At 45.2% G+C, this 25,066-nt stretch overlaps 1 protein-coding gene across 1 annotated transcript in view; it reads right to left on the bottom strand.

Annotated features, from left to right (window-relative positions):
- Positions 1 to 18,842, bottom strand: part of UFD1 (ubiquitin recognition factor in ER associated degradation 1) — a 68,319-nt gene extending 49,477 nt beyond the window's left edge. Inside the window, exon 1 of the mRNA XM_081122848.1 lies at positions 18,535 to 18,842. The gene's annotated coding sequence lies outside the window, so the exon portion shown is untranslated. The remainder of the gene's footprint in view (positions 1 to 18,534) is intronic.
- Positions 18,843 to 25,066: the final 6,224 nt, after the last annotated feature.

Below are 25,066 nucleotides of genomic sequence, written 5' to 3'. Positions count from 1 at the left end.
CTTTGAAATAGTTAAGGATGTTTCCCTCCTATAGCAGCAGATGTTTCTTGGAACAAGACAGTGCTTCCAGGGGCAGCTCTGGTTCCTGGTGTCACCCTGCCTCCTCTGGGGGCCTGAGGCGCTCTGCGTGTGAGGGCCACCACCTGCACCCATGCACAGTACACCCTTTGACAAACAGCCAGTGAAGTCACAATTCAGACTAGTGAGTTGGCCTCTCCTTGCCTTAGTTTCAGCATTGGTTATGAAGTCCTTTGTGGGGGGGGGCTGCAAGTTGGAGGGGAGGCTATTACTGATCCTGGGTCCTCTGCTGCCATTCCTGAGCGCCCTCCAGGTTGCTGAGACACCGTTCCTGGCTCCCTTGACCTTAACAACTCATCTGACTTCAGTCCTGTCCCTGAGAGCAGGTGCCACTGGCTGTCAGATTGGAGGGCACTGTAGGGCTTTACCTTCCCCGGTGGGGGCAGGGAGCTCTGGTCGAGAGAGCCCCAGGGTGTTGTAGACCTCTGTGCCTTCTCTACTGCACCAGATGGTGGTCTCTGCGTGGTCCAGCCGCCATCCCAGGAGCCTGGGGGAGGCCAGCCAACGCTCCGTGAAATAGCAGCAGTGCCCTCTGCCCCCCACCCCTCCCTGCTTGTGCCTGCGCTGCTTCCATGGCCTCTCCCAGCCTTCTCCTTCTCAGATTCCTTCCTTCTCTGCATTTTGTAACAATTTTATACTCTTTCCACTTAAAATCATAGGGTGATTCTGGATCCTCCTTTTTCATTTAGCATCATATTGTAAACATGTCCCTACTTTGTTAAAATCATCCTCCTCTTGGCTGTTGTTTCTAACTGCCTGCAAGACGGCCTTGGGCAGTCTGTTCTGAGGGTCTGTAAAATGGGCTCGACATCAAAGGATTGTCAAAGGGCTTAGTGGACAGCACGTTTTGGCTCAGGGTGGAAGCTGGGTTGACTTTGATTATTTTGGTTATACACCCGGTCCCTCAAGACAGTTTTATAAATGACATTTCTTATTATAAATAAGGCTGCTATGAACGTCATCATTCATAAGCCTTGGTATTTGGGATGGTTTCCTCAGGAACCCTTCTTTGAAGTAAAATTTCTGACTCACACCCAGGAGGTTGTGTCACCTAGACCTCTTAACCGAGTGTGTTTTCACTGCCTGTCACCAGTGATGGATATTCAGTTTTAAAAGTTTTCTAATTGGATAGATAGAAAATGGTATCTTACTTTTATTTGCATTTCTTTGGACAGTAATGAGTTTAAATTTAAAATTTTTTTTAAATTTTATTTTTCAATTACGGTCGACATTCAATATTATATTAGTTTTAGGTGTTACATTTTCTTTTCCAATTTATATGGTTCATTTTTATTTCCTCTTTAATGAATTGCCAATGTACCCACATAGAACATTGGTGTTTTTCTCACTTTTTATGTTAGAAACATTACTTGCTATCATATATGTGGCACGTCCTTTTGCCATTTGCTACATAATCTATTAATGGTTTTTTTCAGGATGTTACAGATTTAGAAAATTTTTAGAAATATCTTCCTTTTATTGATTTCAGAGAGAGGAAGGGAGGGGGAGAGATAGAAACATCAATGAAAAAGAATCATCAATCAGCTGCTTCCCACATGCCCTCCTACTGGGGATCAAGCCCAAAACCCAGACATGTGTCCTGATGGAGAATGTGGCCGCCATGAGTGTGACCTCCTGGTTCATGGGTCGATGCTCAACCACTGAGCAACACTGGCTGGGCTAAATTTTTGAATATTTAAATCTATTAAGGTTTTCCCTTTGTGATTTCTATCTTTATTTTTATTTTTTCTATTTTAGAGAGAGGAAGGAGAGAGAAACATCAGTGTGAGAGAGAAACATTGATTAGTTGCCTCCCTCATGCACCCCAACCAGGGATTGAACCCACAACCTGGGTATCGAACCCCCTACCTTTCTGGTGTATGGGACGAGGGTCCAACCACCTGATCCACACCAGCCAGGGCTCTATCTTAATTTTTAACCATCGTAAAGTCCTGTATCCAGAAGATTCAAATTAAGTTATATTTTCTTATAGTTTTCTTCTGCCTCTTCTCAAGCCAAGGAGAGCTTCCAATTCTGACCAAGATGGATGGGACTAACAGCAGATTAGAGTTTTGCTCAACCTCAAAATGGGGGGAGGGCAGAGGAAATAATCAGTAAATTTGACGATAGAACAGCAGGATTATCACATAGAGAATGTGGACTGAAAACAGGGCCTCAGGAAATGTGGGATCATAACAAGATCTAACATCTACGTCACTGGAGTTCCAAAAGGAGAGGAGAAAGAGGGTGTGGATAAGAAAAGGTCCTCAAAGAAATAATATCTGGACATTTTCTAAATTTAGCAAAAAGGAAAGAAAAACACCTACCGATTCAAGGTGTTGCCCCAACCCCAAACAGGATAAACCCAAATAAATGTACACCAATACACATCATAATTAAACTAAAAAACTGAAAACTAAAGACCAAGAAAAATATTGAAAGAAGCCAGAGAAAAAAAAGGACACTTCACAAATCAAACAACTGAGAATTTCTTGTCAGAAAATGGAGACCAGAGAAAGTAGCACTTTTTTTTTTTTTTTTTTAAAGTGCTGGAAGTCACCTAATTCTAAGCCAACCCAGAATTCATATCTGGTGAATATACTCATTAGGAATGAAGGAAAAATAAATATGTTCTCAGATGAAGAAAAACTAAAAGAATGTGTCATAAGCAGATGTGCTTTAAAATAATGGCTTAAAGAGATTCTTTAAACAGAAAGGAAATGGTCAGAGGAAGAATCTTGGAACATCAGGAGGGAGGAAAGAACATGATAAGCAAAACCGTGGTAAGTACAATAGACTTTTCTTACATTTGATGATTGAAGCTAAAGTTATTACACTGCCTAAGGTTGCTCTCAGTGTATGTAGAGGAAATATCTAAGATGATGACAGTATAAATAGGGTAACGGGATATAAAGGGAGGTACGTTTTCCATACTTCATTCCAAATGGTAAAATGTCAACACCAGTAGACTTCGATGAGATTTGTTTATGTAACGTAATCCTAGGCAACCACTAAAAAGCTATGCCATGCAAACGTTACTCAAATAAAGGCAGGTGTGGCTGAATTAGTGTCAGATAAGGTAGACTTCGTTAAGAAGATTACCAGGGACAGAGAAAGACATTACAGGGGCACCCCACCAAGAAGACAGAGTGATCCTAACTGTATATGTACTAAACAACAGAACTGGAAAATATGTGAAGCAAAAACTGATAAAACTGAATGGGAAAATAGACAAATTGACAGTTACAGGTGGAGCGTCAATAATTCTCTCTCCGCAACTGGTAGAACTAGATGAACATCAGCGAGAAGGTAGAAAAACTCACCACCACCAATAAACAGCAGGATCTAATCAACATTTAGGGTTTGATCGATTAGGGTTCGGGTTTTAAACTCTTACAAAAAATAGAAGAGGGGAGAACACTTCCTAACTCACTCTGTGAGGCCAGAATTGCCCTGATCTGAAGTCAGACAAAGATGTCACAAGAAAACGACAACCAATAACTCTAATAAGTAGAGATGCAAAAAGACTCAACAATATTTTAGCAAACGGAATTCAACAATGTATAAAAAAGACTATACACCATGACCAAATGGGACCTATTCCATTTTAACATCCAAATGTATATATATATGTATACATCCAAATATTAACTAATGTAGTACACCGTATTGACAGAATCAAGAAGAAAAACAATGTGATTATCTCGATAGACACAGAAAAAGCATTTGACAAATCCATCATCCTTTCTTGATAAAACACACAGCAAACAGGAAATAGATGGGCTCTTCTTCCATCTAATACTAAAGGGCAGCTGCAGTGATGAAAGACTGAACACTGTCCCTAAGATCAGGAGCAGAACAAGGATGTCTGCGTTCACTGCTTCTATTTAATTGTCCTGGAGGTTTTAAATAGGTTGGCTAGGCAAGAAAAAAATCAGAAGGCCAAGGCTGAAAGGAAGAAGGAAAACTATCACTGTTTACAGATGGAATGATATTGTTCATAGGAAATCCTAAACAATCCACTAAATTATTATTAGAACTAACAAAAATTTTATCAAGGATACAGGGAGCAAAAAATAATTGTGTTCCTATAAACTACCAACGGGCAATGTGCAAATAAAAATTTAAAAAGCAATTACATTTACAAAAGTATTGAAAAGAATAAGATACTTAGAGGAATAAAATAAAAAATTAGAAATTTTGATTTAATCACAATTTAAAACTTTTGCGTTTAACAAGACAGCATCAAGAAAATGTAGACAGCGATCCTAATAGGACACACATAAGCAACATATCTGATAAGAAACCTGTATCTAGAATATTTTATTATTTTTTGTTTGTTTCTTTTGCTTTAATATATCTTTATTGATTTCAGAGAGAGGAAGGGAGAGGGAGAGAGAGATAGAAACATCAATGATGAGAGTCATTGATCGGCCGCCTCCTGCACGTCCCCCATTGGGGATCGAGCCCGCAACCCCGGCATGTGCCCTGACCGGGAATCGAACTTCGATCTCCTGGATTCTAGGTCGATGCTCAACCACTGAGCCACACCGGCCAGGCAAAAATGGCAATGTTCTGATTTTTGCTTGTGTATAGGATGCAAATGAATTTTACTTTGAAACCAGCACCCTTGGTTAATTCTATTTGTAGATGACTTCGGGTTCTCCATATAGATAATCATATCATCTGCAAATACTGAGTTTCGTGTTCCTCTTTCCAAACCCTGCACCTTTTCTTTCCTTTTCGTGTTTTACTGCCCTGGCTAGGGGTCCAGTGGAGGGAATGTGGAATTCTCAACCTGGCGGGGATCAGTCATCGTTACGTTGTCGGCTGTAGTTCCTACAACTTCATTCTATTAGCTTTTATTCCTATTTTTGTTCTTTTAAAATTTTATTATGAATGAATCGAATTTTACTGGATAGGTTTTTTGGCATCTATTGAAATATTACTGTGGTTTTCTTCCTTTATTCTGTTAATATGATGATTTCAGTTATGTAATTTTACGCTACACCGACCTTTCATTCTAGGGAGAACCCAACTCACTGGGATACTTTATCTTTCCAACACATTGTTGGATTCAGTTGGCAGCAATGTTCCTGAGTGAGATTCGCCAGTAATTTTATTCCCTGTCTTGTTCTTGTTCTGTTTGCACACCAAGATCGTATTAGCCTTGTAAAACTGAGGTGAGTGTTTCCTAGTCTATGAAATAACTTGTACAAGATTGGAACGATCTGTTTCTTGAAAGGCAGAATTTGCAAGCAAAGCTGTTATTTGAACACCGGGGCGGGGGGGTGGATTTCAAATTACTGATTACTTCTCTTTCATTGTAAAACAATTCAAAATTTTAAATTTCTTTTGGACTCCATTCTGGAAAACTGTTTTCTAAGGCACTATCTCCTTTGTTTTTATTTGTGCCTCCTCTGTTCCTTGTTAATATTACCAGAAATTTGGCTTTGTATTTCCAACAAGTCAGTTTTGGGCTTTGCTGCCTTCAATTGTGTTTCATCTGATATTAGCACAGCTCACAAGTTCACTCTTGGTTAGTCTTTGCATGGCGTACCTTTCTCTCCCTTGACCTTCAATATGGGGGCTTTTTTATATTTGTATTTACTTTGTCGGAGGGTCTCCTCTGATTTCAGAAAGCTGGACTTCCCTCCCTACGATGTGACGACCCTGTCCCGTATCTAGAGCATTTGGCCCCTTTACATTTCCTGTGATTCCAGGTATATTAGGATTTATTGGTAAGAGCTACGTCCAAGCTCCTCTTACCTACTCCTTTCTTTCTTTTGGATTATTATTTTTTTATTTTTCCTGATTCCTGTTTCCCTTTTCCCTGTTTGGAAATGATGCCTCCTGTGCCTCTGTCAGTGGTCACCTTCTAAAAGGTAATAACCTCTAACATTAACATCTTTGCCCTCCTCTCCCGAAACACCAGATCTTTAGAATGTTTTAACCCTGTCACCTGCTGCCAGCTCCCATGCTATTGTCCCCAGTGCCCTGTGATTGTTCTGTATACTCAGGACTACTGTGCAGGGTGCACGGAGAGGATCCCCCCACCTCCTCCTCCTCAGACGGGGCCCCACCCAGCCCTCCAGACGGAGAGCCGGAAGCAGCTGTAAACACAGACCAGGCACCCACACTGTTCCCAGGAGCTGGTCCTCAGATCCTATCTCTGCTTGACCTGTGTTTGTTAAACCCTGGGGACTTGGCACTCAGGCCAGGGTCTGCCCAAACAAGGAGTGAGTCAGAGCTGGACATCAGGGCTAGGCTGACCACGCCAAGGATGTGAGGGCACTGTCCTCACCCTTAGCCCTTCCCAGCATCAGGAGGATGTGGTACCTGCTGACCCACTCGCTTGCCCAGGGGGACTGGCAGGGCCTGGAATGTGCAAACTCACTCCTCACGGCTCTTGTTCGCCCCTGCAAACAGCCCCTTCTCTTCCCACTTTCACCAAAGAGGCAGAACCAGGATGCCCTTATGACTGGCCCTTGACTGGCCTTGGCTGGGTCCGACACCTACAGCAAATGCTGGCCCAATGAACATCCACAAAGCCAAGGATGCTGCCTCGGACTGTGTCTTCTCCTGCTCTCATTTCAGACCGCACAGATTGAGTGACAGGGTGGAGAAGCGCTGGGCAGACGGGAAACTGCCACTTACCTCGGAGGCTGGAAGGTTGTGGAGAGGAGCTACCCTTAAAGTGGGTTTAGAGGAATGGGTAGGAGTTCACCAAGGCGAAGGTAGGAATAGGCGTTCCTGGAAAGGGGTGACCCTGAGCAAAAGCAGTAACAGCACCAGTGTGGTGGGGGGAAGGGAGGGGACACAACAGTAGAACAATTGAAGCCTCACCCTCACCCCCAGACGCTGGATGATGCCTGGAAGAGATTTCACAGGCGCAAAGCCAAGAGCCCAGGTTTTTGGGAAGTTAACATTTCCCAGAAGCCACCATTTCACAGTAGTCACATGGCCATATCGAGCTGCCAGGAAAGGTGAAATGTAGTATTTTAGCTGTGTGGCCACAGACTCAGAAGTGACGAGGCCTCCCATTCCCAGGGGAAAAGGGCTATTCCCAGCTGTGTGCTGGGCTCTGAGGGCCTGTGGATCTCAGGGCCAGAGAACCAGGAGTGAGTCAGATACCCTGGGCCAAGGACAGGGTTCAAGACAGCGGACAGAACCCACCTACAGCACTCCCCTTCTTCCCACTATATAATTTCCCACTGCATCTAACAGTAAAGATGTTGAAAGCTAATAAATCCACTAATAAGTTTTGAGAGGCTTGGAAGAGTTTTGGAAGAGGGAAGGAAACAGGATGAGATGGAAAGATAAACCAGGGTGGAGGTAAATGCCAACCTTGAGTACAGATGAGGAGAGGCCTGGGGAGTAGGGCTGCAGCTTCCAGCTGAGCCGAAGCAGCCACTTTGTCCCTCCGCCGCAGTGCATGGGATACATACACCATAGCTTGTCCACACGGGAATATTATGCAGCTGTGAAAACGAGCAAAGTGGAGCAACACACATTGGTATGAATTTTATAGACGCAACGTCGGATGAGAGGTATAAGACCCCAAACTATATGTATGTATGTATGATTCCATAGCAAACTGTATTTCCCAAAGATGTCATAAGTGCAGAAATATCCAAAGATATCTCCTATTGCACTCTCTCCTTTTAAAAATTAAATTAAAATGGTAAGTTGTGGTAAATTGTCTATAACTTTAAATTTACCATCTTAATCATTTTTAGGTGTGCATCTCAGCAACATTAAGCACATTCACATTGTTGTGAAACCATCACCACCATCCACCTCCAGGACTTCTTCATCTTGCCAAACTGAAACTCTGTACCCATTAAACAACAGCTCCCCATTCCTCCTGGTCCCTGGCAACCACCATTCTACTTTCTGTCTCTATGAATTTGACTGCTCTAGGGACCTCATATATGTGGAATCAGACAGTATTTGCCTTTTGTGACTGGCTTATTTGTTCATCCATGTTGTAGCATATGTCAGAATTTCCTTCTTTTTTGAGGCCAAATAATATTCCAGTGTATGGATGGACCACCATTTGTTTATCCATCCATCCACCCATTCACCCATCCACCCATCCACCCATCCACCCATCCACCCATCCACCCATCCATCCATCCATCCATCCATCCATCCATCCATCCATCCATCCATCCATCCATCCATCCATCCTTAGACACTTGGGTTGCTTCTGCCTTTTGGCTATCGTGAATAATGTTGCTATGAGATGGGTGTGCACGTGCCTGCTTTTCTTACAGTAGGATGCTGATGCCCCCCCTACCCCGGTGTCGAAAGGTAGGGGTCTATGTTCCCTCCCCTGGGACCTGGGAAGGCCATGACAGGAATGATGTGTGACTTCCAGGCTAGGGTCTAAAGGGCCATCAGCTTCCTCATTGTCCTCTTCAGCAGCTCCCTCCTGGAGCCCAGGCACTGTGTAGTGAGCAAGCTCAGGTGGACGTGGAGGCCACATGAGGATGTTCCAGCCAACAGCTGGCATCAACTACCAGAGATGGAGGAAGTTCTCAAAGTGACTCCCGCCCCCGTGACCACAGGCAAAACCTGGAGCAAAAACCACCCTGCTGAGCCCAGCACTTGAGAGACAATAATAGAATGATGCTTGTTTCAGACCTCTGAGGTTTGGGGTGTTTGCTATGCAGGGACAGATAACCAGATTTCATTTCTATAAAGTTTAAAAGCAGGCAAAATTAAACCCTATATTTAGGAATGCACACATAGTAAAACTATAAAGAAGAACTAAGAAGTGATTACCATGAAAGTGAGGCTAGCCTTTATCTTTGGAGAGAAGTGAGTAGAAAGGACATATGCAGTGACTACATGAATGTCTGCTTTATAATAATTTGTGAAGCTGTCTGTTTATGTTGAATGTTATCTTTCACAATAAAAGCTGTGAAAAGAAGAGAGTGCCCTAGGAGATATCTTTGGATATTTCTGCATTTTTTCCAGTCTGCCATAGAATCATACAGACAGTATGGGGTCTTGTATCTCTCACTTGACATTGTATCTGTAAAATTCACACAAATGTGTGTTGCTCCACTTTGCTTATTTTCACTGCTGCATAGGGTAAAGTGCTCTGGGTTTAGATGGTGTGGTGCAGCTCCTGCCAGCAGCCCCCACTGTGCATCAGACAGAGCAGGACCACCACATCCCATAGCTACCTTCTCACTCAGAGCTCAACTCCCTGGGAGCAGCAGGCCAGTGTGACCATGAGAGAAACCCACACCAGCCACTGTGATGACTGTTCAGCCAACCAGGAAGCCCAGATGGAATCCAACTAATGAGAGAACAAAGGCAAACATGAGAAACCTTGATAACATGAAATAATAATAAAGCTCTGGCAACCACCAATCTACTTTCTGTTTCTATGAATTTGCCTGTTCTGGACATTGTATGTAAGTGGCATCATATAATATGTGGCCTTTTGTATTTCGCTTCTTTCACTTAGCATAATGTTTCCTAGGTTCATCTATTTGTAGCCTGTGATCAGTATTTCATTCTTTTTTTTTTTTTTTTAACCCTCAAAGATATTTTTCCATTGCTTTGCACAGAGAGTGGAAGGGAGAGAGTGAGAAACCTTGATATGAGAGAAACCCATCGATTGGTTGCCTCCTGCATACACCCCGACTGGGGCCGGGGATCAAGCCTGCAACTGAGGTACGTGCTCTTGGCCAGAATCGAACCTGGGAACCTTCAGTCCTCAGACGAGGCTCTATCCACTGAGCCAAACCAGCCAGGGCAGTATTTCATTCCTTTTTATGGCTGAATAACATTCCGTTGTATGGATATACCATAGTTTATCTTTTCATCACTTGATGGACATTAGGGTTGTTTCCATTTTATTGTGAATAAAGCTGTTAAGAACATTTGTGTACAAGATTTTGTGTGGACATATATTTTCATTTCTCTTGAGCAGCTAGATGTGGAATTGCTGGGTCATATGGAAACTATGTTTAAGGAAACTTTTAAGGAACTGCTAAACTTTTCCCCAGTGGTTGTACCATTCTGCATTCTCATCAGCAGTGTATGAGGGTTCCAGTTTCTTTGCATCGTCATCAACACTTGCTGTCAATTTTTAAAATTATACACATCCTAGTGGATGCGAAGTGGTATATCATTGTGGTTTTGATTTGCATTTCCCTAATTACTAATAATGTTGAGCATCTTTTCATGCTCTTATTGGCCATTTGTATATCTTTGGAGAATTGTCTATTCAAATACTTTACCTATTTACCCATTTTAATTTAATTTTTTTTAAAAAAAAGTCTTTATTGATTTCAGAGAGAGGAAGGGAGAGGGAGAGAGAGATAGAAACATCAATGATGACAGTCATTGATCGGCTGCCTCCTGCACGCCCCCCACTGGGGATCGAGCCCGCAACCCAGGCATGTGCCTGACTGGGAATTGAACCTCGGTCTCCTGGATCCTAGGTTGATGCTCAACCACTGAGCCACGCCCGGCTGGGCACTTTACCCATTTTAAAATTGGGTTGTCTTTTTATTGCTGTGTTGTAAGGATTCTTTCTATATTCTGAATATTCAACCCTTATCAGATATGTAATTTGCAAATATTTCCCATTTGTGAGTTGTCTTTTACTTTATTGATAATGTCCTTTGATGTACAAAAGTTTTTATTTTTGGTGAAGCCCAATTTGTTTATTTTTCCCTTGATTGTTTGTGATTTTGGTGTCATAGGTAAGGAAATGTTGCCTAAACTAAGGTCATTCAAATTTTCACATCTTTTCTTCTAAGAGCACTACAGTTTTAGTTCTTACATTAAGGTACTTAGTTCATTTTGAATTAATTTTCATATATGACATGAAGTAGGGGTCCAGGTTCATTCTTTGGTATATGGGTATCCAGTTTTCCCAGCACCATCTGTTGAAGACTGTTCTTTCCCCATAGAATGGTCTTGGCAGCCATGTTAAAAATCTGTTGACTGTAAATGAACGAACTTATTTTTGGACTTTCAATTCTCTCCCACTGTTCTATATGTCTATTTAAGACTGTTTTGGCTCTTCTGTATCCCTTGCAATTCCATATGGATTTTAGAATTAGCTTGTTTATTTTTTTTTTAAGGCAGTTAGAATTTGGATAGGGAGTGCATTGAATCTGAAGATCAATTTGGGAAGTACTGACATCTTGATATTAAGTCTTCTAGTCCTTAACACAAAATCTTTCCATTTTCTTTCAACAATGTTTTGTGGTTTTGTGTACTTGTTTTTATTTTAAGCTTAAATTCATTCTTAAGTATTTTATTCTTTTTGATGCGATTGTAAATGGAATTGTTTTCTTAATTTCATTTTCAGATTATTCACTGCAAGTGTACTGAAGTGTAACTGATTCTGTGTATTGATCTTGCACTTTGTTGAGGATTCTTGCATCTACAGTCATAGGGATCTTGGATCTGTATGTTTCTTGTGATGTCTTTGTCTATCTTTGGTATCAAGGTAACTGGCTTCTTAGAATGAGTTAAGTGTTCTCTCCTCTTCTATTTTTTTGGAAAAGTTTCAGAAGGATTGGTGTTAATTCTTTAAACAATTGGTAGGATTCACCAGTGAAACCATCTGGTCCTGGGCTTTTCTTTGTTAGAAATTTTTAATTAATAACTAAAATTCAGCAAATTTGGGAGGATTTCAGCCTTTATTTCTTACTGAGAATCAGCTGTTTTTCTTGAATAAATCTTTCCCAGTTTACCACAAGCTTTTGGTTAATTTCCAGAGTCCAAAACAAGTTGATCCTGATAATTTTTGTCTATGTTTTCATTGTTTTTATGGAAGGGTGGAATGTGGAATTCCTTACACCTCCATTCTTGTTGACATCACTCCTTGTTTGGGTATCTGATAGAGCATACAAAACCATCCAAACTGATAAGAGATTTATTTAGTTATACAGGGAGACATTAGGATGATGGCTCTTAAACTGTAGTAACATATGAATTAACTGGAGGTGATTATTACAAGAACATAGTCCTAGACACCACCACAAATTCTGATAATTTTGCCCAGAGCCTGGGAATCTGCATTTGAGGCAAATGCTCAGAGGGCCCTGGAAGCACTGGATTCGCAGGATTAAAAGTAATAACAAACCAGTTGGGAGATTGAGAGGAAGAGAGGTCATATAAATGTGTTCATTTCACATTTTTCATAGAACAGAGCCAAGAGAAACTGTCTACAGTTGAGAAATCAAGACACGGGGTGTATGCTTTAGAGTTATGGAGGTAACCCTAGTAAACTGGAAATAGAAATGAAAAAGAGAGGAGACCTCCGGGGAGAGAACTGAGGTGAGATGGGGAAACTTTGATGTTTTTACTTTATAGTTTGAACTTTTTTCCTCAAATGCAGCTGTTATCTTTATAATAAGACAAATGCAAACAAAAGTATTAGGGAAGTCAGTATGAGCGGGCTACTGGCCAACAACCCTGCCTTGCCTCCTTGGTGCCTGGGCCAGCTTGGCCCCACCTATTTGCCATCCACCAGCCAGGTGCTGTGGCTGCACCAGGCAGCCTGGCACCTCAGAAGGGGTACCACTGAGCAGGGCCTCTCCTTTAGCTTGGACCACACCCTCGCCATGTCCCTCCAGAGAAGCACGCCCTGGCAACTGACTGCCAACAAGATGAAGAGAACACTATAATCCAAGGAAGTCAAGAGCTGCAACCTGGAGTCAAAAAGGCTGCCACAATCTTCCCAAGGTCACAGAGTGACACGGTCCTTCCCTAAACCGGTAGTCTTTGGGGCTTAAGAACATAAGCATAAAATCAAAAGCAAATTTTGCTTGGAAGCCAGCTGTGGGCAACTGGCTTAGCTTACACCATAGATTCATCAGCCAACTGTTGCAGAGGTCTGGGCAGGGGGCCACCTGGCAGGATGTGCTGGGGAGCCAAGAAGGGGTGGCTGCTTCTGGCTGAGGAATGGGTGATGACAGCCATGCCCCTGGACAGTGGAGAGATGGTGGTTCCCCCACCCTGTCGTCCTGCTCTACAGGGCTGTTTGCTGGTGAAGGTTATCTGGACCGCGCAGCCTAAGGCCCTCCGGTCCAAAGCAAATGCCAGAGACACATTGTCTTTTCCATGGTGGAGGTATTTCTCCCTTCCCAAACATCCTGTGCTAGCATGGGAAATGCCTCCGAACAGAAAAGTCGATAAAGCTCTTCTCCTCTGTGGAGCCCAGAATCCACACCGGGGCAGGGATGGGGAGGGAGGGAACAGTGGGAGGTAGAGTTCTGGGTTTCCAGACTTCTGACACCCTAGGTAGGGTGACACTATCCTCAGGTGAGCTGAGCAAAGGACTTGGGGAATTAGTGTTTGGAGGTTTCTCACAGTGCCGTGAGTGCCACTCTAGCAGGAGGCTTCTCAGGAGAAACAGTATGTGAACTGGGCCTGGCGCTGGGCAAGCTTTGGATGCACAAAGGCAGAGGAGGGCCCCTGCCTTAATCTAACAGGCAGGAAGGTGCGATGACATATCCATCACTCAGGCTAACCTTGCCTCTTGCTCTCTGGGTCTATTGAAATGAGCTCTGGGAGGTGGGGGAACCCCACAGGCAACACCAGATATGACCCCAGCTAGAGGCCCCTGCCAGCTCACTGTCCACAAGCAAATGCTATGCTCTTTACGAAGAAGTCACACCTTTCTTAGTGCAAGTTCTGCTTTCACCCCTGGCTTCGGGAGTGGTGAGAACCAGCACTGTTTTCCTCGTTTCTTTGCCAGGTGTGGCTCAGCATCTCCCGCTTTTAGCTCCTTTACTTACCTGCCAAGTGGGTGGTTATATGTGTCCCAGGTGTCATCAGCACAGTGACAAAACCCATTCAAGCTGACCAGTTAGTGATGTAACGACAGCAGCAGCAAACATAGTCACCTGACAGCTGTGGTGTACCTGGCACTACTGAGGGTGTTGGACATATTCGACTCTCCAATTCTGCTCTCAATTCTGATGTGTGGGCTTTTCCCCCACCACTGAGCAGTTCTGGGACACTATCTGCCTGAAAATAGCATCAAATTCACAGGTTGAGGGTTCAGTCCCACAAAACTGTCCCCACTTCAGATGCCAATCACAAGTCCAGGTTGTCACCTTTGCTTCTGACCAACTGGCTATAAATCAGAGGTTCCCATGACTTACTCCTCAAGCTTGATTAATTTGCTGGAGTGGCTCTCACAACTCAGAGAAACATTTACTTCCTAGATCACTGGTTTATCATAAAAATACATAACTCAAGAACAGCCAGATAGAAGATATGCATAGGGCAAGGTATTGGGAAAGGATATGGAGTTCCATGCCCTCTAAACACACAACTCTCCTCAAATCTCCACATGTTCACCAACCCAGAAGCTCTCCTAACCCTGTCCTTTGGGTTTTTATGAAGACCTCATTGCATAGGAATGATTGATTAAATCAATGGCCTTTGGTGACTGAACTCAATCTCCAGGTCCTCTCCCCACCCCTCCCCAGAGGTGGGGGATGGGACAGAAAGTTCCAATCCTCTAATCACATGGTTTGTTCTGGCAACCAACCTCCATCAAAAGACATCTTTAGTGCTCTCCTCACTTAGGAAATTCCAAGGGTTCTGTACCAGGAACAGGGAGGAAGATCAAATATATATATTTCTTATTATAAATCACAAAGTCACAGACTGTAACCCTTGGGCTCAGCCATCAGTACACCCACTGTAGAGAGGGAGGACACTGTGACACATCATGGGGCTAGGAGTGGCAGAGTCGGTCTAACCAGCCCTTCGCTCTTGGCCACTTACTATCCTCCATTAGTCCAGAATGGGACTGGTCATCTTTGTAGCTTCAGGGTCCAGGAAAGCACCACATACTTAACCCCAGTGTTTGCTAAACTAAAGAATGGAAACGAGTACCCATAAACCTCCAGCACATAAAATAGGCTGTCAGTATAACTGTGAGGGATATGAATGAGATTAATAGGAAGATATCATGTATTTAGGATCCATAATAAAACAAATGGTGACAAGTGCTTGAATCAGTGTGACCAACTACAGCTGTTGTGTCATAATAATTGGGGATCCAAATGAAGATGCGAGACATCTGGAAAAAGCATGGACACTTAAAAGGTGCAGCTGGTTCTGAGCTTCGGGTTTCACAAGACCGAAAGCAAGATGTTGGCAGGGCCAATTCTATTCTATAAGCTCTGGGGATGAATCGACTTCCACACTCCTTCAGGCTGTTGGCAAAATTCAGTTCCACATGGTTGCAGGACTGAGGTCCCTGCTTCCTTGCTGGCTGTCGACTAGAGGTCGCTCCCAGTTCCAGAGGCCGCTGAGTTCTATAGCAGTTCATGGCCCTCTTGAAGTCCGCAATGGCAGGTTGAGTTCTTTTCAGACTCCCTCTGATCCATTCTGTCTCCTCCCTCCCAATTCATCTGTGACTATTCTGCCTTAGGCTGCTGCTCCTAAGGGCTCATGTCATTCCACTGTGCCCGCCCAGGTCATCTAGCTCTCTCATTTAAGGTCAGTTGATAAAAATCTTCATTTTACCTAAGTGCCATTCTCTTTACCTCAGTGAGCTTGTCTCCTTATTTGCAAAATGGGGATATCTACTGCAAATATTTATGAGCACCTTCCAGTGTTTTGGGTACGGGGGATACAGCTGGATTGCCTCAGTGACTGGTCAGCCTGTCTGGGACCCACAGGTAGGACAGCAGGTCTGGCTCTGCTCAGAATTAGAGCCAGGCTCCCAAATTCCCCACTTCTTGACAAGCTCATTTGTAATGTCCACAACAGGGCACTATCCTGGGGTTTCTTTCCTGCTTGACATCCCCAGTCTCCAGCAGGATCCACTCTCATTCTCATTCCCAACGGACTATGATGGCTCTCCTGCAGGAATGCGCCCTTGAACCAAGGGCTCCTTTTTACAGACCCACACATACAGCAGTTACACTTTCAGTATCTGCTAATCAAGAAAGTACATACTGACAAAGATATGAGTTCAGAAATATTTTAAGTAATTCTGTATTTTATTAACTGTGGCAGCACCTATATACATATGAAAAATACAGCATTACATGCTCTGTAGATGGTTTATTATACTAATTTAATGACAAATGCAATCAAGTGATTGAATTATCTCATTTTGGGAGGTATAAATTGCTTTCTCTAATCACTGCCTTCAATCAATCCCTGTCAAATTTCCCACACCTCCCTGTAATCATATTTTGGGCAGATCTCCTAACTTTCCAATTCCTAGTAGTTATTCAAAGTCCATCTAGTTCAATCTCAAATACAAGATGACACTCTGCCCACTCCCGTCACCAGCTGGGTATACTACATAGGGCACAAGAGAAAGGGTGGGTGTGGCTGCCTCTGGATCCACAATCCTCCATCCCCTTCTTAGTATTTCACTTCTCTGATCTTGGGTCATGCAAGCTGAATTAGGGGAAAGAATAAAGATATCTATACCCAAAGGGCCACTGCTTGTAGTTTTTTTACTGCTTGTAGTTTTTTCTCAAGCCAACACTAATTGGCTTTTCAAAAAATTGAGGTATACTTCACTTACGACAAAGTTTGCCAATTTTAAATGTACAATTCAGTTGGGTTTTGACAACTGTGCAGCCCTGTAAACACCACCACCACCACCACAATTATGGTGAACATTCCTACCACGCGCACAGTTCACCTTGTGCTCCTTTGCAGTCAGTCCTCTCCCTCCACTCCCAACCTCTAATGACTGATCTGCTTTATGCAACAATGGTCTTGCCTTTTAAGAATTTCATTATCAACAGAATTTTACAATATACAGCCTTTGCTTTCTGGCTCTTCCACTTAGCCTAACCAATTTCTGACCCATCCATGTTGCTGCATGTATCAGTAGTTTCTGTTTTTGAATAGTATGCCATTGTATGGATTTAACACAATTTGTTTTACTTACTCATTAATCGATAGACATTTAAGTTGTTTCTAGTTTTTGACTATTATTATTATTTTTAATCCTCACCCGAGGACATTTTTTCCATTGTTTTTCAGAGAGAGTGTGTGAGAGAAAGAAACATGGATGTGAGAGAAACACATCGACTGGTTGCCTCTGGCATTTGCCCTGACCAGTGCCGGAGATCAAGTCTGCAACTGAGGTATACACCCTTGACTGAGAATTGAACCCAGAACCCTTCAATCTGTAGGCCAATGCTCTAACCACTGAGCAAAACTGGCTAGGGCTTGACTATTATTAATTATGCTTCTATTAACATTTTTGTACAAGTCTCACATGGAATGTTTTCATTTCTCTTGGGTAAGTAACTAGAAGTGGGAGTGCTGGGTTGAATGGTGTGTGACAACTTCCTAAGAAACCACCAAAATGCTTCCAAATTGGTTGCACCCTTTTTCACTCTTACCAGCAGTGTATGAGAATTCCAGTTGCTCTACATCCTCAGCAGCATTTGCTGTTGTCAGTCTTTAAAATTTTGCCCATTTGAGTGGATGTGTACTGGTTTACTGGTGTCTCACTGTGGCTTTGTGTTTCCCTAGTGCCTGACGATGGTCCAGCCTCCTTCATGTACTTATTTTCCATTTGTACATCTTCTTTGGTGAAGTATCTGCTCTGTTTGTAGTTTTATTGTAAGACTGAGTTCTTTACTTTGGATAAAAATCTTTTATCAGATATGTGTTTTGATTTCCTCCCATTTTGTGGCTTGCCTTTCATTTTCTTAATGGGGTCTTTTACAAAATTGTCTTCAGTTTTACTGAGGTATAATTTACATAAGTAACACTCACCATTTTAGATGTAGAATTCTATGCAATCTACCACCACAATCAAGACAGGAAATATTCCCATCACATTCCCCAAATTCCCCCATACTCTCTTCTGGCAGGTCTGGTTCTGCAGCCTTTTAACGAGCGCTGGGTGCTTATATGTAAGGCATGCTCTTTACTGGGTAGGACACTAAATGCCTCTAGGTCAGCTTTGTGCCCTGATTCATAAATTCCATGGTAACAGGAAAAGGCCCATTAAACACACAGCTCTAATAAAAACCGTAATAACACCACCAAACCCTCATATAGTGCTTTCTAAGCTCCAATCTCATTCTCTACTAATGTAAACTCCGTCGATCTTCACAACACCACTCCCTGTGAAGTGCAGTCACTAGTCCCATTTTCCAGCTGAGGAAACTGAGGCTCAGAAAAGGTCAACTGCCTGAGCGCTCAGGACTGGCGAGCCACGGGGCTGTGACCCTGACTCAGGGGCTCTGGCTCGAGGGCACACGCCCAGCGCTACGTAGGAGAGGCAAACGCGAACTACCCACGGAGCCGTCATTTCCGCTGCGTGTCCGGTTGAAATTTATACGGATAAGGGAGTCCGTGGTCGGGGAGGGGGCACGGAGAAGGTACACGTCGCGGCGGCCATGTCCGCCTGCCCTGAGCGCCTCACACACACTTTGACCGCGGGGTGGGGGGAGCGCCGCGCGTCCCTACCTCCCAGGCACCGCGCGGACTCGCCCTCCGCAGCCGCAAACCGCCCGCAGGCGTGCCAGCGCCACACGCTAGGCGGGCGCTCGGGTCGTGCAGTAACCGCGCGCGGGACGGCGGAGGGGGCGGTCACCTCTCGCCTCCGGGTCTCCCGCGGGAAGCCTGCCGCCTGGGGCGCCGGCGTTTTCCGGATCAGGGGTCGAGTCCCTGACGCCGTGAGGCACTCCAGCGCTCGAGGCCGCGGCCGCAGGGCCCGGGGCGCGTGCCAGAGCCGGGGCCGCGCATGTGTGTGCGCGGCGCGTGCGCGTGCGCGTGCGCGTGCGCGGCGGGTGCGCACAACTGGCGGCGCGCGTGGCGGGAGCCTGCGGGCTGCCCCCGGGGCTGAGGCGCGGCGGGCTGAGGCCTGGCTTTTCCTGCGGGCGTGCACCGGTAAACAGCAACTTTCCCCTCAAGTTCTCGTGTGGGCCGGGAAAGGAGGGGATCGTTCCCGTCAGTCGAGTGTGGAAGAGCCAAAGGCGGCCCCGGCTCCGCGGCGGAAGAGCTACACACGGACCGACTTGAGCCGCAGGACAGCTGGCGCCCACTTCGAAGCCCCTGTGTGTCCTTCCGCCCACCGTCGCCGCCTTAAGCGCTGGGCTTTTGCTTAACGTTGGTGAATGTGACATCTGATGGGTCGGGCAAGGTCCCAGCTGTGTCCAACACCGTGGCTTTGGGCCAGGCACGTCATATTCCTGGAGCCCATGGGTCCCATTGTTAATTCGAGAAGGGTGCGCAAGCGTTCAGCGCTGCACATAGTAAATGGAAGGAAACGGGCTGGCCGCTTGACTAACTCATGCACAGCTTGCATGGGGTGCGGCAGCGTGTGCCTGGCCTGGTTCACCTGCGGGAAGGCATGAGGGACAGGGTGGCCGGGACCTCGCCCGAGGCCTGGCGGTGAGATGAGTAGTGTTGATAGTGCCGTAGAGGACAGAGTGGAAGCCAGGAGTGAGGGACTCCTGCGTGGGAGGAGGGAGAGCCAGTGCGGGTTTCACCCAGGAGATGACCTCTAACTGCCTGGAAGGATGGGATGGAAGTGGGGGTCTCTTGACCATGGGAATGCCCAAAAGCCTGCTCAGGCCACTGATGCGTCTGGAGAGTTCTGGGAATGGCTGCCAGACTAGTGTTGGGCACGGGCAGAGGCAATAGGTAGGCTTGAGGGATGGGGTAGGGTGAGTGTGGAGGGTCTTGAAAGCCCCGGCAGGCGGTAAAAAGCTGCGGAGGCTCTTCAGGCCTGGGACTAATATCAGATGTGTGTTAGAGTGAAGCAGCTCTGTCAGGAACCAGACAGGAAGCGTAATTGTACAAAGGGGATGTTGGAGGAAGGAAGTTAATCTCATAGTCCCTGGAGTGATGAAGGTCTGAGCCTGGGAGTGCAGTGGGGCTGGGGCTGGAAGCAGGATTTCAGAGAGATTTTTGGAGATAATAATTGACAGACTTCATTGGCTCCCCACCACAGCCAAGTCTAGGATGATTCCTGGGTCTGGAAACCCCCCCCTGGGGATTGAGTCATTAAGACATTTGATTTTCTACCAAGTAAGGTCACCTTGTTCCAGGCACTGGGATCTGAAGATTAAAAAAAGTCCTAGTCTCTGCCCTCAAATTGTTTGTAGTTGAATAGAGGAGATTGACACACAACTAGATGATTATATCTTTATCCATGTGCCATAGAGCATTACAGATATTCCTCCCTGAGCCAGGTGGGGGTGGAGGCAGGGAAGGCTCCCTAAGGGAGGGAGGCGTGAGCTTCAGGGAAACAGGAGTTCCTAGCAATGTGGGCACTCAAATTGCATGAGCAGGAAGGCGAGCCATTTGTGATCTGCTTAGAGCATTGGAAGCAGATGCTGGAGAGTAGATGACCTAGTAGAATTAGATGGCTGCAGTGTGAAATGGAGGTGGGACTTCAGTTTTATTCTCTAGGGGTTGAGGAGCCATCGAAGGACCCAACTGGGAGTAGGGCTCGTTCAAATTTGACTTTGGACCTCCTACCTGGATGCATCATGGAGAACAATTGTAAAGGGCAGAAGTAGGGAGAGGTGGTAGCAGGTAGTGCTGGTGTGGGAGAGTGGGGGCTGGAACTGGGCAGTGGCGGCAGGAGCAAGGCTTGCATGGGTATGGGGAGCTCGGGAAGAAGAGTGGTGTGGGAAAAGGTGGGGGGAAGTAGAGGATGCTGGGAAGGGTACATGGGGCTCTGGTGACATCCCAGGGGAGATACCTAAGGGCAGTTTACTAGCTAAGCAGAATGGCAGTTTTCTTAGCCTTGGTGAGCTTGTCTTCTCACATGTAAAATACGGTGGCAATACCTTCCTCATGATGTTGGGGTGGTTCACTCCACAAATATTTACTTAGCACCTTCCCTTGTTCTAGGTGCCAAGGATTCAGCTGGACTGCTGCTGTATAAAATACACAGAAAATTCAGGGTAAGCTAAAAATAAAGGGCCCAATTAAAGGTGTAGATTTGGCTGTCATCCACATTAAGGTCCCGGAAAAGAGTTAGATGAGCACTGAGTGAGTGAGAATCCCCCCATTGGAGGGTAAGATGGAAGCTGCCTGGCGATAGTGTGCTGGCTGGCAGGAACAGAGCACTGGCATGTGTCTGAACAGCCTTGGCAAAGCCGTGTTCAACATGATAATTTGGGACGGGACCCTCTCTAAGCTCTCTCCCCTGGTGGTATAACTTTTGGCGATTACCTGTGTGCTTCCATTTCTGTATGTAGAAGGAGCTGACTCTGTGAGTTTAGCTACATCATGGGTGGGGAATGTCCGGCCTTTTTGGGCCATGTACACTATACAGCCACTAAATCATTTGGTGTGGCCCTGCCAAGGCCTCACCAAAGAGAAGCAGTTCCAGCCATCACACTAGGGATGAGTTAATTAAATGTTTGACCAAATATAGCAGGCTAATTTTTAAATTGATAGTTTTGTATGGCCTGTGAATGATGTTATAAATATCCAAGTGGCCCTTGACAGGAAAAGGTTCCCGACCCCTGTGCTACATGGACCCAAGAGCCTAAGGGTCTCCTGGGAGACCTCAGGCCTGTGAAGCTCTGCCAGGAGCCTGTCTTCTCTCAGTACACAGGTGTATGTTTTCAGAATATCATGTATTTGTTAGGTGCATAACAGCAAAACTATTCTTCAGACTAGGCTAATTGTTACCTCATTTTATAGTTGAGAAGATTAAGGCATAGATGATATTAGTTATCTTACCAGAGGATACACAGTTATCTAAAGGATTTTTTCTTTTCTTTAGCTGTAACCCAGAAGTATTTGGTAGCTCCAGTCAGATCAATGTCAATAACAAATTTGTGTTTTTGTAAGAAGGAAATAATATTAACAATTTGTCCAGAGGTAATTTATAAGTAATCTTGGAGTTTTTAATCATAATTTTTAACTAAATTTAAACACTTTAAAGGCTAATAAAAATAGTTGTTGATATTTATTGAGTGTATCATAAACACAGTGCTTCATAGTAAGTTGGAATAAGGTTGGAGTGGGGTTGGGATGAGGTAGATTGAGGTTGGGGGAGGTGGCATAAGGTTGGGGTGGATTGGAGTAAGGTTGGTGAAGAGGTGAGTTTGGGATGCAGTGGATTGAGGTTGGGGGTAAGGTTGGATTGAGGTTGGGGGTGAGATGAAGTGTGGTTGGGGTAGTTGGAGTAAAGTTGGAGTGAGTTGGAGAGAGGTGGAATAAGGTTGAAGTGAGGTCGGGTGAGGAGGAATGAAGTTGGGGTGAGGTGGCGTGAGGTTGGGGTGAGGTGCAATTAATGGTCCAAGATCTTTTGGTCAGTGGGAGGCAGAGCCCTATTTTGAATTCAGTATGTTGGGCCGAGAACCTCAGCTCTTAACCACTAGGCACATCCCCCCTTATTGGATTTGTCTTTGAGATCTTACTATGAACAGTGGTAATTAAGTAGCCAAAATGAACTTTAAGGGTTGACACCCTTAAAAGGTTGCAAGCCTTCTCTCAGCCTTCTTGTTGTTCATGCTAAATAAGGGGCTGAACTTGATATAACTGAAATGGGAATTTGCTGGAGGGGTTGAGGGCTTATTCCAGGAAGGCTGACATCCACCTGTCTTCCATTACCCGATCTTATGGATTGCCTCTCGCTTCCCAGTCTCTCAGGTCTGATGGCAGTGGAGATGGAGAACAGGTAGCAATCGGGGAGCCTGGGGCACCACTGGGAGGAGGAGCTGGAGGAGAGGGAAGGCTGGGGTAGCTGGTTCAGTGTGGGCCATAGGTGAGGGACACACTCATCCACCTGGTTTCCCCACAGTTATTCTTGCAGTGTCCTACTCACTGCATCTGTCCTAGAGAGTTATTTGGAAGCAGTCATGTGATCTGGATTGATAAGTGGGTAGGGCATTGGCACTAATAAATCTTTGAATTTATTAATGAGTTTTTTTAACCTTTCATGTGCTTCTAAATGTTGGGTATTAAAAAATCTTATTACTTAAACCAATTTTTCCTTCGAACAAAGATGTCCCTTTGGCATGTGGGATTTTTGCCTGAGGTGGCGATGAAGACGTGTGCCACAAGCCCTCTCGCCTCCAAGGTGGTGGTTGCCAAAATGAACAGCTGTGAAACTATTTGTGACTCTAAGGATAAACATATTTGTCCCTTTTCATTGTACGATCAGCGAGTGCTAGCAGTGCCTCTTTGTAACTGCTTTACTCTCCTGACTGTATTTTTTAGGTTCAAAGGAGACACAGAAACTATGGCATCATTTGTTTTCTTTGGGATCTGGGTTATGAGTTTAGGCCCCATTTTCGGACAGACCTTGGCTTCTCAGTCTCTGCAAGATCGGGCTTTCCTGTTTTTGTCATTCTCGGTTTGTGTCGCAGGCACGCTTTGTGTAGGGGAGGAGAATACCCGCGAAGGAAGCTTCCCAGAGGGTGACCAGGTGCACAGTTCAGCCAAGTAGGTGACTCTGTGGGACTCTTCTCTTTGTGTTTGTTCATGTCGGGAAGGGTGTGACAGCGTGCCGGGAGAGACTCGGCTCACAGCCAAATAACTTTACCACCTGAGGTTCAAGGCCCTATTCTGAGGGGGTCCAGCCTCAGCTTCTTGAGAACCCAAGCCTGTGGGAAGCACACGACCCTGGTGACGCTCATAGTGCCCTGTTCGCTGACCTCTCGTTGTGTGTGTTCTTCTGAGTTGATACACAGAGCTCCTCCCGTAAATGCGTTTATGTGTGTAAAAGTGTGTCTGTGTACATACGGAAGTTTTTGTGAGTAGAACAAAGAAAACAAAAAAGAAAAAAGGTTTGAGGGATGGAAGGGAAAATGGCAGCATGTGGACAGTTATAGGAGCTGGATAATGGCCACATGGGGATTCATTGTCCACTTTCTGCTTTCGTGTATATTTCCAAATTGCAAAATAGGAAGGTTTAAAACTCTGTGCAGTCCAGGAACATTTGCTTGAATGTTTGATCAGGCGGAACTCATGGCGCCCAGCTCGGCTGCATGTGCTGTGCTGGGCATATGGGTGTGGTGATGGTTCTCACCCTCATGGCTCTCGGAGCTGGGGCGGGACGGGCATTCATCTAACATCACACAAATACTGAATTGCAAACAGGAATTCTTTGAAGCCAGGGGATGGGTATTAGGAAAGCCTTGAACAGCAGAAACCCTTAGGGGGAGAGTCAGAATTAGCTTCACGGAAGGATTGAGGACCAAGCTGAGGGCTGAAGCATGACTAAGAGTTAACTGGGTACCATGGGGTAGAAGAGAGAGGGAGAAGAGGGTTTCAGAAGGTGGGACTCACCTGTGTGGTCTCTGGGACCTGCGGTGGGTCAAGGTGAAGGCTGGGAGGTGGGCAGGGGTGTTCCAGGCCTTGTGAAGGAATTGTCCTTGTCTTGGGGTCAGTGGACAGCAGTGAAGATTCGAAGCAGAAAGTAACTGAGAATTAACTCCCTCTTCTCAGGCTGCCATTTGGGCTGCAGTGTGGAGGGTGACACAGGCTGGGGGAGGTAGAGGTGAGTCCAAGGTGTGTCTGAGAGAGATTTAGGACTTGGTGCCAGTCTGGATGTGGGTCAGGGATGAGGGTCAGTGTCACGGTGGGTGGTGGGCTCTCGTGTGCTAAGATAGGAAACTAGGAGGAAGGGCCCGGAGTGGCATTTGATTTTGTGGAGGTAAAGGGCAGTTGCCAAGGTGATTGGTCACATGGAGTTGGAGCCCAGAGCAGGGATCTGGGTGAAGAAAGGAGCTGGGGTGATGGTGGGAGCCAGGGGTGCTGCTTAGAAGAGGCCCCCAGCCAGTGGGAAACCGGGACAGGACAGCATTGGCCAGCTCCAGCATGCACTCCAGCCTACCTTGGGTTTTTTTCCTTTTTAAAATTAAACACGTTTTGCTTAAGGATGCTCGTAAAAATGTTAAACCACAGCAAGTAGGTATAGATACGTACCCTTTTGGATCCTTTTCTATACAGTTAATGTACATGCATATATATGCATGGCTTTATAGTTTACCTAACTGGGTCCATACCATCACCTCAGCAGCTCGTT

Source organism: Miniopterus schreibersii (genome assembly GCF_964146895.1).
Source record: "Miniopterus schreibersii genome assembly, chromosome: 20".
Lineage (NCBI taxonomy): Eukaryota > Metazoa > Chordata > Mammalia > Chiroptera > Miniopteridae > Miniopterus > Miniopterus schreibersii.
The sequence above is the reverse complement of the archived record's forward strand: the minus strand, read 5'-3'. Positions and strand labels throughout refer to the sequence as shown.